Source organism: Guyanagaster necrorhizus (assembly GCF_019112545.1).
Source record: "Guyanagaster necrorhizus MCA 3950 unplaced genomic scaffold BT62scaffold_12, whole genome shotgun sequence".
NCBI classification, from domain to species: Eukaryota; Fungi; Basidiomycota; class Agaricomycetes; order Agaricales; family Physalacriaceae; genus Guyanagaster; species Guyanagaster necrorhizus.
This window is the reverse complement of record NW_025064891.1, coordinates 800,253-812,944: the sequence shown is the minus strand read 5'-3', so window position 1 is coordinate 812,944 and position 12,692 is coordinate 800,253.

Here is a 12,692-nt window from a genome sequence, read left to right as displayed (position 1 = left end):
CATTTATCAAGACCATTTTGGGCTTTCACTGCCTCAAGATAGTAGGTCGGCACAGACCACTCTTAGTCCCAGAATTAAGCAGGATTGTCCTTTTGAGATATTTTATTTGGAGTTAATGGAGAAAAAGTGGGATTCAGCATGTGCCAATGCAAGATGTTGAGAGAATCTCATAGAAAACAGCAAAAAAAATTGAAATTTTCTCTAACTACAAATAAAATACATTTTAATAGCTTAGTCTCAGCTGAAATTAAGCATAAGTGTGCTCTATTTGGCAGTTTATCTCTGTCATGATGGTCCCTCAGAATTTTGGCCTAAGTTCCCAAAATGAAAGAATCAGAGCAGAGTTTGAATTGGCAGGAAATTGCATCTGACCATTGTGCAAGATTGTTATATGCATGCTGATGGTCTCTGCTTCACATGCATTTCAACCATTCTATCATCACCACCAGCATCCATCAGACTCTGCTCTTCTCCATTTTGTATTCTTTCATTTGAATTATCTTCTAATATTTCATATTCATATTTTACATCACTGTCTCTAATACAGTAGAATTATTTAGCATCAGAGCCTATTAGCTCCTGACTCCAAATTAGCTACCAGTATATAAGCCTTGTACAATCATCATAGATTCAAATATCAACTTGGATTAGCCTAATACTTCTTATGCTCACTTCTATTCTCTCATCTGATGGATTCTACTCTAAAGGATAACTCTTTCATCTCCTCTCTCCAATAAACTGTTAGAAATGTGCTAATTGATTGAATTTGGATGCACATGCAGAGGCTAGCAGAGTGCATGGGCATCAATAAAGCTATTGGCAATGTTACTCTTGAGTTGAAGTCTAAGGATTGGATTGATAGAATGGAGTTCAGTGGAAAGGCAAGGAAAGAGTTGTCCTTTGAAGTGGAATCCATCAGACAAGAAAGAGAGGACTGAAGTGAGTGCAAAAAGTAGATGACTATTCAAGTTGATATTTGAACTGAGTATTTACAATAATTGTATGTAGTTTATATACTAATGGTAGTCAATTCTAAGTCAGCATCTGTTGGACTCCAGTGTCAACTATTTGCTACCATATTCAGAGTCTAGATACTACAATGTGAAATATGAATGTAAAATGATAAAGATAAAATAAAATTAGTAGGAGTGAGAAATAGCTAGAGGCCAGTGAAACTTGGTGATTGAATTCTAAGTTGGTCAAGATGAAATAGAGGCCAGTGGCATATGCATAACATAGACTGTCATTCTAAATTCTTTGGGCTTCAACTCAAGAGTGATATTGCTAATAGCTTCATTAATATGCACACACTCCACTGGTCTCTGTTATATGCATACCACTGGACCCTGCACTACACAACATTCTGTCAGTCATAGGAATCTGCCAGAACCTGATAAACTACCAATTCTCTTCATTTGAATTACTCCAATATTTCATATTCATATTTCATATTTTAATTTCCAACCCAAAGTCACTGATAGTGATTAGTCAGTATCAGAATCCATTGGAACTCACAATAGACTCCAACTCAGTATTAGCTACTAGTATATAAATCCTGTATAATTATTATAGATACTCAGTTCAAATATCAACTTGAATAGCTAATACTCTTTATACTCACTCCCAAGTTTTTTCTCATCTGATGAATTCCACTCTGAAAGATATCTCTCTTCCCATCTCTCTGACAGATTTCATTCTGTCATTCTAATTCTTTGGGCTTTGACTCAAGAGCAACATTGCCAATAGCTTCATTGATGCTCATGCACTCTGCTAGTCTCTGCACATGCATTCAACTTCATCTATTTGATACAAGTCTTAACAGTATATTCAAACTCAATCTTTTGAGTCAAAATTTCTCTATATCATATCCACTACATTCACTCAACCCACAGAAGCAGATTTTAAACAAATTCAGTCCATTTGCTCTAACATGTTTTTCATAAAAGATATTCCAGTGTCTGCCTCAAAGAAACAGTCAGACCTCTTCAGATCAGCTTCTAATGGAGGACAATCCTCTTATAAGAAAACTCACACCCATTTTAGTTTCACTGCTTGACAACCTAACTATAACAACTTCCTTAACTCTTTTGATGTTACTAGCATTCTACACAATAGAGCCTGATGGGCTAATTCAATGTACAGTGCTTAAAATGACTTCTTTACAGACTTTTTGTTTCTAGACAACATGTATGAAAATTCAGATAGTCTAGACTCTGAAGATAAAGGTGATAACACCTCTACTCACACTCTCATCTGTTGTAGATCAGACAGCAATCCACCAAACTCTCCTCTGAAAGGCCTCAGTGGACCAGAAGAATCAGAAGAATCAGATGATTCTGGTGGTCTCCAGAATAACAATAATCCAAATCAACAGAACATGTTATAGGAATTCATAAATCTACTATGAGGAGTTTCCACTTCTCTCAACAATCTCAAGCCTGCTGCTATCTATATCAAGGTCAAGGAGCCAGAGATCTTTGATGGCTCTGATTTTCACAAACTGAAGGCTTTTATTATCTCTCTTCAGTTGAATTTCAATGACAGATCTACTGCATTTATGACAGATGCCAACAAAGTCAACTATACTATCTTCTCTCTGTTCAAAACTATACTCAACTGATTTGAACTAGATATCCTCAAATCCAACTCATGAAATCTGCTGGCCTGACAATTCCTCTATGCAGTCTTCCTGATGAGCTCTATAGCAACTTTTGTCTCTTCAATGCTATTAGGAATGCTGAAAATGCATTGGAGCATCTCTAGATATATGATAAAGACTAAATCATAAAGTATATGGTTCAATTCAATCAATATACCTCACAGATCAGATATAAAGACAACTCCCTCTGCTATATCTTCTACTGTGGCCTCTGTACTTGCATCAAGAATGATATGGCTCACCACAGAAAGCCTAACAATCTCTGTGATATGCACTTTCTTGCCCAAGAGCTTGATGCTCAATACTGGATCTGAAAGACTGAAATTGCTTATGAAAACCAAGACAATAAAACCTCCAACTCATTTTCCAATCTCAAATCCAAAGTGTCCAACACTTTTTCCTTAAACTCTGTGTCATGATTTTTACTCTAATTATGACCTGCTGATACTTATAAAAGTCTGATCAATTCTGACCATAGCATGACCTTGGCTATGGGATAATCTCACAATAATCATGCAGAGCCACAGATGATAATGCAATGATGATACAATGGCTGTGTTGATATGCTGAGTACATATTCAGCCTTATAATTTGTGAATTCTATATAATATACTAAGACATGCTAATAACTGAGGACTATTAGCCAGTAGAGGACTATGGCTGTGGCTCTGAGCTGATAGTCATGCTAGTCACCAATACTAAGTCCAAAAGGGATTTTATAAAATAATATAGCATAAGAATATAAATTCCAAGTTGAGTTTGAACTTAGAAAAGTTCTGCATTACATCTTAAAAAATACCTTAGAAAATACTAAGTCTAAATTAGATTTAGAAATAGTATCTCAAATAGAACCAATTCTATATGTCACTAAGATGAGTATTACTCTAAGACAGCTAGGAGTATAATACCATAGCAGGTTGTGGAGTATTGAGCAAAGACAGCATCTCCATCTAGGAGCAATAGGAAATGGGACCCAATGATTTGTAGCTAGCATGTTATGCTTCTACCAAACACTTACAAATGCTTGACACTACTACTACTAGAGTCCAATTCTGAGTTCTGGTTCTGAAATTATTGTTAATATAAAAGTATGATGAGAATGATAAGATAAGCAATGAGGATTTCATATAGAGAGATGAAGAGTCAGAGCTGATAAAAATAGTCTGCTATTATAGGCAAGAGTATTTGCACCAAGTAGTCAGAGAGTTTAATAGAGATGTTAAACCTTAGCTCAAGACTGAGGTACATCAGAGTATACTATTGTCTTAAATACTGTCTGAAGAGCCCTATGCTCTACAGGTGACTATTGTCTGGTTTTCATGTTTTCTACTCATTGTTATCCTGTCTGAGATGACAATGACTGTGCTTTTGCTTTTGTTCATCATTGTCACTCTGCTGCACTATTGCTATAGTGAGTTTTTCATATGCTGCAGTTTCTATTATGATAAGAGCATAAAACAGTGACTATTGTCATATTGTTCTCAGCTGTCTATTGTATGTTGATGAGTAGGGCATAGTTGTAGTGTTGTCATGATATTGTTATGGCATTGTCATCCTTGTGAAGTCAGGCTTGGGTTAGAATTGATAAACATTAGCAGATTATAATTTAGAGGTAAAATCATGACATTACCTGCTCTTCAAGATAATTGTCTTTGATTGCTTAAAGCAGGCCAGAAAAGAGAGTTCATGCCTCATCTTTTCTATTAATTTCAGTGGAGATATTATTGGTTTGATCCAGAAAATGGACTTGGTTTTTGAAGATTCTGGATAGTGGTTTATCATCCTTCTACCATATATACAGCTTTTTGCCTTCAAATAGATGTCAGTCTTTCTTAAAAGATAATTTCTGTGTTTAAACATAGTCTAACTTATCAAACATTGGTTGTCCTAATAGAGCAAAATTAATGGCTGCCAATGAGCTTTAGCTTGCTCAGTACTTGGCAATAAGCTTGAGGAAGGTCTTTTTCAGCATACCAATGGTTCTCCTTATTGCTATATTCTTTGAAATGAATCAAGAACTACTGTTTTCAGCATTGGATCTTATTGTCTAGAATAGTATCAATCTCATATTCATCTTTATTGTCAACTACCACTGCTTTGAGTGTTGATAGTTTTAGCTGATTGGGGAATTCAGTCAGTTGAAATAGTTTGAGCAAGACTTCATTGAAGATTAGGTAGATTTTCCAAGTCTTTGGGATAGATAGTTCATATGCTCTATCACCTGCTTTCTTTGTGATCTTAAAAGGCCCTTTATACTTATTTCTAACTTCTTTATTGTTCTGTCAGTTTTCAGATTTTTCATATCCAGCATGATCTGGTCTCCTGGCTGATATTCTTTGGCTAGTGACTTTTTCTTATCATATTGTTTTTTTATAGAGTCAGCAGCTGTGAGGAGTGCCTGTTCTGTTTTATTATAAATTTTCTTCATATCAGCAGCAAAGTCTTTTGCTCAGGGTACTTGACTGTCCCTTTATAAGGGGTTTATTCTGGTATTAGAGTGTATGCCAGTATTTACAAAGAACAGACTAAAGTTGGTGGCCAAATTTTCTCAAGTGTTGTAGACAAATTCTGCCAGCAGCAGTCATTCTGCTTAATCATTCTGTTTATGATCGATAAATATCTATAGATATTTTTCAATTTCTTGATTGACCCTCTCAGTCTGTCTACTCATCTGTGGATGGTATGCTGTGATTTCAAGCAATTTGTATAGTTTTTTTATAAACTGAGAGATGAACTGTAGGCTTCAGTCTGAAATAACCTTGTCTAGAAGGCCATGATGGGTATACACATGGTCTTAGAAAAGATGTGCCTATTCTTTGGCATTCAGGTTCATGTTGGTCATAATAGAGATGAGCTCCTTAGAAAACTGATCTACTATGGCCAGAATAGCATCATACTCTTTGGACTTAGAAAGAGAGCTAATCATGTCTATAGAGATCACCTTCCATTTGTTGTGAGAGACCTCATTGAGATGTAATGACACAGTTTATTTCTGGATACTTGTCTTAGTCCTTTGGTATATTTTGCATTCTTTGACATATGCCTCTGCTGATTTTCAGAGATTAGGCCACTAATAGTTATGAGTGACTAGTTCCTGTGTTTTTGTGACTCCTGAATGTCCTGCAGTTGGATGATCATGGCACATAGCAATAATCTCTCTCTATAGCTTTTTGTTGGCAGGAATGTATAGCTGGTTATAGAAGTGGAGTACTCTCTCTTTAAGAGTCTATCCTTCTCTTTTATTATTGAGAGCCAACTGTACCAAGTTCTCAGTGGATTTCTTCTCTTTTCAAACCTTTTTTAAGATTTCTGGAGCAGTTAGAAGGAGCATAGCATTTGCATAGAACATTTCTGGCTCAAGCACTATCATTTCCTTGTTATTGCTTTCTTCTTGGTCATGGTCTGCTCTCCTACTGAGCAAGTCCATCTTTCTATTGGCCATACCATATTTGTGATAGAGGCTAAAGTGGTATTCTGCTAACTCTGTTATTTATTGTGCCTGCTGATGATTTAGCTTCTGTGACTTTTGAAATACTGGAGGTTTTAGTGATCCATCCAGATTTCAAAGCCATATTTGGCATCCATCAAATAGTGGTGCCACTCCTCTAGGGCTGTTATAATAGCAAGTAATTTCTTGTCATAGATTTTACAGTTGCATTCAGTAGCTGAAAGCACTTTTGACAGGTATGCAATTGATTTTCATTGCTCATCCTGTTCTTGGCTCAGGATGGTCTCCAGAGCCCCTTCTGACATGTCTGCCTTCACTTTAAATCTTTCATCATCAATGAAAATGGCTAGTATAGAATCAGAACAAATCTGATGTTTGATTTCTTGGAATGCTTGTTTCTGGGCTTTCTCTCATCTCCATTCTGCCTTTCCAGTAAGCTTGGTTAGTGGCAGAGCCACTCTACTACAGCCTTTGATGAATCATTGATAGAAATTTGTGAATCCTAGAAAGAACTGCAACTCTCTTTTTTTTAGTTAGTGTGAGCCACTTCTGCACTTCTGTCATTTTTATGGGATCCATTTATAATCTCTCTTTAGCAATGATGAGCTCTAAGTATTCAGTTTTCAGAGTTTTAAACTTGCATTTTTCTGGCTTTAGATATAGTTTATTTTCTCAGAGAGTTTGCAATACCTGTCATATGATTGCTTGATACTTCTTAAGGGTTTTAGAAAAAATCATTATATTATCTAGATAAATAATGACTTTTTCTTGGGTGATGAGATCTCAAAAGATATCATTCATCATAGTCTGAAAAGTTGCTGAAGAATTGGTGAGTTCAAAGAACATCACTAATGGCTCAAATAATACTCAATTGGTTTGAAATACTATCTTCCACTCATTTTTTTCTTTGATTTGGATGTTATTATATCCTCATCAGACATCTAGTTTGGTGAAGTACTTAGCTTCCAATAGTCTGTCTATGGATTCAGAAATCAATGAAAGCAGATATTGATTCTTAATAGTAAGGTCATTGAGTTTTTGATAATCTTGGACTGGTTATAGTTTCTCATCCTTTTTCTTTATGAAGAAGAGAGATGCTATTGAGGATTTGAATATCTGAATTCTTCTGCTAATCAGGTTTTCATCAAGAAACTTGTCTAACTTTTTCTGTTCAACTCCTAATGAATATGACTAAACATATAATTAGACTCATTTTACAGAGAGTCTTACAAACAATTTCTGATTCATCATTTTGGAGCTCATCATGAGAGATATTAGTCAAACTTTGACTGTATCTCCTCAGTTTGACCATTGACTATTGCTCTCTCAAAGAACTTTGGTTATACAACAAACTCTACCAGCCAACAACTTTATGAAATTTGCAAACTACTTCACAGTGCCAACAGTAGTAAAAAAATACTGACCACTTGCAAACTAAGCCTGCTAACATTCTTATCAATAACTAACTCATTCTCAGTTCATCTACACTTTCAGCAAGATAAAAAGACTCAGAACTCCTATTCTAGAAGACTTCTATGATCAATACTTAGACATATTGATTATAGAACCTTTTAGAATTTTTAAAGAGGAAGAAGTCCTTATCAGTCTATGATTTGTAGAAGCTCTTCAGTCAGACATACTCTCCACTATATACAACACTGCTGGAGATATCACTTCTGTATTAGCTGATGTCTTCACACTTAATCCAGACTAAAAACTTGACCTTGCTGCACTCAGCATTAATACTAGCAAATATTCATCTATAGAAAGTTCATCTAGACAAACTTCAGCCTCAGTAATAATATTTGAGAAAGAAGTACAGTTTTCAAGAATCCTACTTACAGTATATTTAAACCCCACTAATATTTTGCAAAATATAATATTGCAGACCACACTTAAGGTAGTCCACCTGCAGTCCTCCAGCAGCACCACTAATTACTATAAATTCTCATATACCATTTAGAAGAGAATGCAATGCTTCTGCTATATTTGATAAAAGCTAATCCAGATTGTAAACTTTCTTGCTATCTACAAGACTTAGAAGCCCTCTTTATCTATTACAGTATTACTGATAATATGAAAAAAAAAAAATAGCTGACACACTATCCTGGGCAGACTTCTGAAAAAGTCTTGCTAAATTTTCAAATATCAACAGTATCTATGAAGAGTTGAAGAAAGCTATCATAAAGCAATATCCAGATGCAGATATTAATCACAAATATGAGTAAATAGATCTTGAACAGATAATAGAAAAATACACTCATGAAATTTCTTTTCTAGCTGATCTTAAAATATACTACAGAGAATTTTACCCTAAAGCACAGTTTTTAGAGGCTAAAAAGTGACTTTTCAGTTTAGAAATCAGCACTTTGTTCAGTACAGGATTCTCAGATAATGTATAAAAAGAGATAATGCACTGACTCTAGATCAAGTTATCCAACTATTTTCCTTCAGACTCTTATGCCCTTAACAGAATATATGAAGCAGCACAATTTGTGTTACAAGAAACCAACTGAGGAGAAAGTCTCTATGCTAGTATGCCTCAACTCTATTACTCCTGCTAATGTAGTGAATATAATCTGTCAGCTCTTTAAACTCATCTCCTTTATTATTACTTATTTTATCATTTTTATCATTTTTTAATATCAACAACAGCATATAGAAGCAGATTCTAGCAGAAGCAGTGCTAGATATTTATAAGTGTTTGATAATAACATAACAATTAGCTCAAGGCTGCACATATTCTAGTCTGATAGCACTTGGCCTAAAATATGCACATGAAACTTGCACTTGAAAATATAGTTGCAACTTTAATCACAGATACCTGCTTGTTTATAGCAGTAACTAGAATAATTAGATATCATGTCATATGGTTACTGAGAGAATAAAAAAGAAAGAGAAGAGAATTAGAGGAGTGAGAGACTCAAAGACAAGTGGCTCTCCTTTGTTATTGTTATGCACATGCTGCTGGTCTCTGTATCATCTTAACCAACCACAAATTCAATCACAAGTTTCATTGGACTCTGTCTGTTTCTTATTATCTACTAATTTTATTTTACTATTATCATTTCATATCTATATTTCACATTGTAGTATCTAAACTCTAAATATGGTGGCAAACAGTTGACACCAGAATCTAATAGACTCTGACTCAGAATTAACTACTAATAGTATATAAACTATATACAATCATTGTAACTACTCAGTTTGAATATCAACTTGGATAGCCATTTACACTTCATGCTCACCTTAGCTTTTTTATTTCATCCATCAAATTCTGCTCTGAAGGATATTCCTCTTCACTTCTCTAATAGAACTCCACTCTGTCAATTCAAATTCTTGAGCCTTGACTCAAAGGTGATATTATCAATAGCTTTATTGATACCCATACACTCCACTAGTCTCTGCATATGCACTCAAGCCCAATCAATTGGCATGTTCTTAACAGTATATTCAAACTCAAACTTTTAAGTTGAAAAAATTTTCTATTATATCCACCACTTTTATCCAACCCACAGAAGCTAACTCTGAACAAATCTGATCCAGCCACTCTAACATATTTTTCATAGATGACATTCTAGCCTCTGTCTCAAAGAAACAACCAGGCCTCTTCAGATCAGCCTCCAGTGGAGGACAACCCTCTCATAGAAAAATCTACATCCACTCTAGCTTTACTGCCCACCAACTCAACTATGATAATTTCTTTAATCCTTTTGACACCACCAGCTGTCATGATTTTTCCACTTTATCTTTCTTTTTTCTTATTTAACCCCTATTCATGCTTAGTCAGAGTATCTAGAATGAGCACTTAAGACCATGAGACAAAACTTAGTCATCACAACAAGCTAAGTCCATTATTGTCTTTTGATACAACAGTATTACTCAATAATGCATAATGACTCTTTTATATACAATAACAATACCTAAGAATGATAGGCACAAAGAACCTAGCAACATACAATAGGATATAGTATAATTAGCCATGACTTGTATAGTATTTAAGCAGACTTGCTCTTGCTGAAAATTCCTAGCTTTGAGCTAAAGTTTACTCTTACACTATTCTATCTTAAGCCAATTTCTAAAGCCTTATAATATATTGATTGATTATCACATCAGTAAACTCTGATGTTTCACTCAAAGTGTGAAGTGACATCAGTTTATCATATGTTAACAGTCATGTGAATATTATGATTTTTTTATTCTTACTATATTATTTCATGATTAACCCCTATTTATGCTTAGTCAGAGTGCCAGAACAAGTGCTTGAGATCATGAGACAAGGCTTAGTCATCACAACTAGCCAGTCAGTCATTGTCTCTTGATGTAACAATGTTGTCCAATGATGCACAGCCAACCTTTTATATATGGTAACAACAACTAAAGACAAAGAGCACAAAGGACACAATAGCTTACAATAAGTAGTAGTATTAATAGCCATGTCTTATACAGTATTTAAGTAGGCTTGCTCTTGCTGGTAAATTCCAGCTTTGAGCTAAAGTTTATTTTTACATCATTCTCTTGAGCCACTTTAAAAGGCCTTGTTGCATTATAACTAAAAGATTACAATCAGTGAACTCTGACATTCCACTTGAAGTGCAAAGTGATGTCAGTTTATCACATGTTCATAGTCATGTGCAGCTTGGATCTAATAATTAGCTCAAAGCTTCTAGCTTCCCTTTCTCAAGCTCAATTGTGCTGAGAAACTGAATGCCTGCCCTAAACTCAAATGACTCAAACTTTGATTGAGAGTTCTTTGAACTTCTAGCTTCTATCATCAGAACACTTTTAGGCTTACTTGTGATTATCCAGCTGTGCCAGAGATGTCACTCAATAACTGCTTGAGCTATTCAATATTACTAAGAATTTCAGCACATCTGCCACATACTATGCAATATAACCTCAGACCTTTCTCTATATGATATCCCCAAATTCCAATGAATGTCCCACCAGCCCTCAGCAAGTCCCTTATATAAAGCTGGGCCTAGCTGTCTGCATCAAGAAAATGTTCAAGAAGAAGAAAGACACTGATACTGTTAGACTCAAATGTCATATAAGCAGATACATATGATAAACAGAAGTCATCTCACACTTCAAGTGATCGACTGAGTCCACTTGATGCATATTCTGATCAATATATCATAAGGCCTGAGAGATTGGCTCAAGTGTAGAATAATGTGATGATAAACTTTAGCTTGAAGCTGAAAATTTAACCAGCAAGAGTAAGTGTCTTAAATACTGTACTTCATATGCTAATAATATAACTACTTATTATATCTGTCTGAGTCTATTATACCTATTGTCCTTGGATGTCATTACCATTCATAAAAGGATTGTTGTGCATTGTTAGGCAACACTGTTGTGTTGAAAGACAATATCAGACTTGGCTAATTGTGATGACTAAGCTTTGTCTCACTGTCTTAAGTGCTTATTCTAGTGCTCTGACTAAGCATAAATAGAGATTATAACAGAGAAAAGATAGAAAAATCATAACATTACCCCCTTCTTAAGATCATCATCCTGATGGCCTAATTTAGGAATAATTCATAGTCACATATGGCATCATCAGCATGCATGTGGCACTTATTGACCCACTGGTTAGATTCAGATCTATAACTCTTCCAGCTGATGAGGTAGTCGACTGTAGTTATTATTCTCTCATCTGTCACTCTGATCTTTCATAATTTGTGATATAAAACTTGATCGATCTTGTAATGTTCCTTGTTGTCAATGAGGTCTGGTGAAGGAGAGGGAGGGTATTTCTGATTTAGAAATGCTGAAATGACATATAGGGTCAATAATGATTCATTGAAGATGTTATGCACCTTCCAGATTGTTGGTAGATGGAGTTTATTGGATGAGACACTGATTTTAGAGGTCATTGTGAAGGGTCTAATGTGCTTATCAGCCAGTTTTTGTTTTGGATGTGAGAGATGGAGGTTGGTTGTGTCAAGCCAGACTTTGTCATTGACAGAATAGTTGTGAGTGAGATGATGATGTTTGTCATACTGGCTTTTCATGAATGTGGCTGCCTTTTCAAGTGCCATTTTAGTTTCTGAGTGAATTTTTTCCATAGTAGTGATGAAATCTGATGAAGTGGGTGTAGTAGTTTGATGTCATTCAGTTTGTGTGATGTTAGGGTGTCAGCTGTAGTTGATAAAGAATGATGTTTTCCTCATAGCTGAATAGATGCAATTGTTATGTTGAAAGGCAGTGAGAGCCAGCTATTCAACCCAGTCATCTTGTTGGTAGTTTATAAGCAGATAGAGATATTTCTCCACCTCCTGGTTTGTGTGTTCTGTCTGCCCATCAGTCTGAGGATGATATGTGGTGGATGCATTACACTTGATGTTTAAGAGTCGGTATAGGTCATCTAAGAATTTGAAGATGAATTGGAGTCTTCTATCTGAGATGATGATTTGAGACATGCTATACTTGGTGTAGACCTCATTGTGCAAGATTTTTGCCCATCCTTCAGAATTCAGTTCAGTGGAACATGGGATCAGAATGATTGCTTTGGAGAACCAGTTTATGATGACAAAAATAGTATTATAGCCATTATAGTCTAGTAATCCAGTGATTATATCC